This window comes from Oryzias latipes, chromosome 21, assembly GCF_053564925.1.
Source record: "Oryzias latipes strain Hd-rR chromosome 21, Olatipes_Hd-rR_3.1".
Lineage (NCBI taxonomy): Eukaryota > Metazoa > Chordata > Actinopteri > Beloniformes > Adrianichthyidae > Oryzias > Oryzias latipes.
In genome coordinates, this window is record NC_136257.1 from 25,158,652 (window position 1) to 25,163,361 (window position 4,710).

The 4,710-nt window shown below is 42.6% G+C and overlaps 1 long non-coding RNA gene across 1 annotated transcript; it reads right to left on the reverse strand.

The window, feature by feature from the left end:
* Positions 1-272: 272 nt before the first annotated feature.
* LOC144988832 (uncharacterized) lies at positions 273-3,088 on the reverse strand. Its single transcript, XR_013652865.1, has 3 exons — positions 2,738-3,088; positions 2,428-2,489; positions 273-1,394 (listed from the first exon to the last, which is right to left on the reverse strand). It is a non-coding gene; the product is annotated as an uncharacterized LOC144988832 (long non-coding RNA).
* Positions 3,089-4,710: the final 1,622 nt, after the last annotated feature.

Consider the following 4,710-nt stretch of genomic DNA (forward strand, 5'->3'; position numbering starts at 1 on the left):
ACATCCAAATGTTTGTGGTTGTATGGCCCTGAAACAGACTGGCGACCTGTTCAGGGTGTATCCTGCCTTCACCCAACAGTAGCTGGATTCAACACAGTGGGTTAGCTCCAGCAGGCCCATGACACCAAAAGGGATTTAGCAGGTTCTTATGATATATGGTTGGATATTTCTCTATAAAACTCAGTACCTAAATGATATTCTAAACACCCGACACTCCTGCCCACTTTCCTTAAACAAGCAAAAGAGCCATAACAAATAAGAACTCAGACTCATTTCTTCTTCAATACAATTTATGTGGGCTATTCCACAGACCAAGCAAAAAGAAGACATTTCTGATGGGTTCTTATGAGTTAGAATGTCCGTGCAATTGAAGACTCAGCCTAAAAACAGATTTTAATGTGTAAAAAATTACATTTTGCATGAAGAAACACAATAAAAACAGCTTTTAGACATGTAAGCCACATAAATGTAACTTGTGGATGCATTCATCTTGAGGAGTCACTCAATGTTGTGATCAGATTGACTTTTTGTGCACATTAAAGCTTAAATGAAACAGGGTTGCATGCTACTTGTATTAATAGTCTCATTGTGAATTGAGCAAAATCTGTGATAAAATACAGTATAGTGAAAAAAAACTGATATGACACAAAAATTCAGAGTTTTTTTTTTTAAGGAATAAAAAAGAATACCGTATATGAAAGATATTCAATCTTTGTCCTTTTTCACAATTCTACTCAGGCTCATATACGCCAGCAGTCATAACGCTCTCCTCTCTGTTGATGGCAAAGCACTGCATTGTTTGTGATGAGGATGAATGCTGACCTCTGCCCTCTCCGATGGCCTCTGCAACCCCCCTGAAAGTTCACAGGAGGGTCAGAGAGTCCTTGTGCCTCCACAGACACTGTGTTGATGGAAATGGACCCCCTTCCCCTCATCGACCCCCTTCCTCTGTGAGTCCGTCTGTCTCAGCCAGACACAAACACACACTCAAACCAAACAAACAGAATCCAGTCGTGATGTGAGCGCGAGTACCAGATCCAACAATGCTTGGACCAAGTTTACATCCAGAGACAAAACTGGATTCAACAAGAGAATTCAAATAACTCTGACGAATCAAAATAAGTGTGATTAAACTATTGATAAAAGAAACATTGTCACATCATAGAGACTTTTCCACGCTTGAAAAATAAAGAGGCCTGTTGTGTTTTTCCACAGTGATCAATGATGCCTGCTCCCAGTGAGTGTCAGGGAAGCTCTCAGCGTTTCAGCTGTCTGGCAGATTCATGCTTTTTCCAGCGCTGTGTCTTCCAGCGGCAACTGGGGTTGATGCTCATCATATGAGATATCACATGCTGCTCGGCAGAACATCCACTATGTCCTGTTTGCAAGATATGCTGCCAAAACATGGAGATGGGTTTCACCTTGGTGGGCCATTAATACAATGGATCTCATAATCCTAATGATTCCTGTATAAATGATAGAAGGTGAGCACGGTGCAAGACAGGGATCTCTGTCCGATGTGATAGTTTGTTTAAGCATCAGATTAAGCCCACTTCATTTCATGCTACAGATGATAATATTAGTTGTCACTGCCGAGATGATGCTTGACATCATAACTCACGTATTGTGCCACACACATCAATCTTTGCATGCCGTGGAGAGGCTTCTAAGGAGGATGAATTTTTCACTTTGGGGTTCAGAGCGGGTTCAGATGCGCTTTCACAGAGAGCAGAGCTCAACAGGTAAACCAAAGGACTTACAGCACTCATTTTTCTTTGTGTTCTATCCCCTTCCACACAATATCAGATAACATGATCTTTGGTACGCAACAGAGGTCCAGATGCAGATCCAGCTCCCTGACATGCTGAGCAGCAGATGTTTCACATTTCATATTAGGACCAGTACCGCTCGCCAGTTTTAAAAATGTTACAGCTCAAAACAACATTTTCTTCTCTTGTTATCATGGGTGGCAATATCAGCTGATGTTGAAATTATAATGAGGATTCCTATGTCAAAAAAAATAAAATAAAAAGTGTTAATTTCCATTTAAACCTCAGCACAGAAACAGATCAGCTCATTGGATTTTTCTTTTTCAGACAGTGCAAATGTACAGAAGATAAGATGTCGCTTTTAACAAATGTATTTCCACCCACAAGTCAAGTGAAGGCATGAGAAAGGAAGGATTTACCCTGCTTAACTGCGCGCTGTCATCTTTACAAAGTACGTTCAGAGGGTGTGAAAGGGATCATTAGTTGTGTGGCAGCGGAAGCAGCCCTGTTGTCAGCTACCTGCTATTTACTTCCTCTCATTACTGTACGCTGGCTGGCAATGGTGGGAGTGTCAACATCATTAACATGGCTGTCATTAGTCCTGTCCCACACTGCATGCAGAAGTTACTCCCAGGGAGAAAAATGAAGCAGATTTTACCAGTAGCCTCTCTGATGCTGCGCTGCTGGAAATGCCTCCGTTCAGCTGGACTGGAGAATTCCCTGTTTGGGAAGAAGACACGGGAGCTCTTCACACTGAACTGAAATGTCTTTTTATGAGATGCATCCTCCTCAGAGTTCAATCAACTTAAGAGGAACTTGTAGAAATAGAAATTCAGATGCAATAAAATGTATATTTACGGTACTTCACATGAAAATACATGAATTCTAATCAAATAATAGTATGAGAGAGGTGCTCTTAGCTTTGAGGTGAACTGTTATTCTGACACTGTTGCTCCTGTTGTGTTTACCTGCAGAGCCTTACTTTTGCATTGGCACCCACATCAGGATTAAAACAAACAGTCTCCGTCACACCTTGTCATCTGTTTGACTTGGCTGGATGTTTTTGTAGCCAACTTCAAGGCCTCAGCAGCAGCTGCAATCACTTATGGCAGTCTGCCTCAGTGTTCAACCCCTCCATGCCCCCAACTAGCTTCCCATCAGCCTTAAGGGGATACAGCTCCTTGCACTTTGTTTCAACCCTTCTGCTCTCTGTCTTGCTTCTTTGAGACCTCCCCGACCTCTGCAGAGGTGACTGAAAAAGAGGAACAACACAGAGCGTAGCGGGGCGAACCATATCCCCACGGAAACCGATTCTGAGTGGCTCCACATACTGTGTTTCCACATGACTTTTGTACATGGCTCCAGTTCACAGTGGGATGGCCTTTTGGGGCAGGCTGCTGGCCAATGGCAATGCCGGGATTGTTGTGTGGCTCGTCTGATTTACGGTGCGTCATTAAGTCAGCACATTCCTTGTCCCTGTGGCCCAGGTGGCTGTGGGGCCTGAGGCCCAGACTCACAGAGGCAGAGCTGGCCACTTTGTGGAGAACTGCACAGCCAAGAAGAGCAGCTGCATACTAGTGAATCCAGCCCCATACCACAGCCATGGCACAGCGCTCCCTGACAGGAAGCACTTAATATAAAACATTTCAGCACTGTCTGTGTGGATGAAAGATGCTCTGTACCTCCATTTTTGACTGACGTGTCTGCTTCATTTTACTTTTTCTGTTATTGCTGTGACAGTGTTTGAATGCCTGAAAGTAACGCTTCTCCACAAAAACTTATCAGGTTAGTTTCCTTGAGAGGACAGTACTTATTTATGGGAAAATAAGGAAAACCTTCATTTTTTTGAGAAGTATTTATTGTACGCTTTAGTCCTTTTTGGTGCAGTGAATAAATTCAAGCATGTTCTACTTTTTATCTCTGACAATAAGGAAGAAAAAAAACAAAGGAAATGTGAAACATTACAGATTTTTGGAGCTGTTTTGCCCTCTAGTGGTAACTTCAGAGTCAAGGCGTGAACCCTTGACGCCGCCTCCTCCTCCTCCTCCTCCTCTTCCTCCTCTCAACCACAAAGCCAGTGCATGAGCCTCCACTAAAACTTTCTGAGCCTGTAACAAGATGACTTGTCAATCTTCAGAGTTCAGCTCTAGCAGCTTTGTAAATTTCTGCAGGACAGTAAATGAGCACAGTGGTTAGAGATTTCAGCACTTTATGAAACTTTACAAGCATACTTTAATATTTACAAGGCCACTAAAAATTCTGGAAGAACATGAAGGTCTGACCTACGCATTAGTAACATACCAAAGGCTATTTTCAGAAAAAGAGATGGCTTAAGGAAACTGCCTGTGCAACACTTTCATGAAACACTTTTATAGTTTGTTATAACTGTAATTTACAAGTGTAAGAGAAGAAAAAATTTAACGGCCCAGAGGACTCCAGACTGTCTGATGAGTACAAATTCAAAGTAATATAATAGGGCATAACTTTCTTTTTACCTGAAGTGGGGGGGACTTAAATTTTAGCCCTTTTAGCTCACACTTACTCCTCTGGGGAGCCAAAACTTGACGTGGACCTTCCTGCATGCTGTTCCTGTGAGTGCGTGTGGACGGAGACCAAAAGAAGTGTGTGATAATGACACACACCCCCTCCCTGACTCAGACTTCTTGACCTGGCCAACTGGACAGGTTAGACTTTAAGTTCTGGTTTACTTCTCTGACACGGCATTGGTCACCTCACACCCGCTCATGATTAGCCACATTAGCATGTGATCACTGAGGCATAAGTGGCCGGTCTTTGGTGCTTCATGACGGGCACATGGGTTTTGTTAAATTACTTCAAAGCCTTAAAGGATATTGACTACAAATTACACGTCAGGTTGGGTAATTTTTGGCAAGATTCTTGGATGAATTAAAAACTGTATTATTTATAAAATGCAAACTGG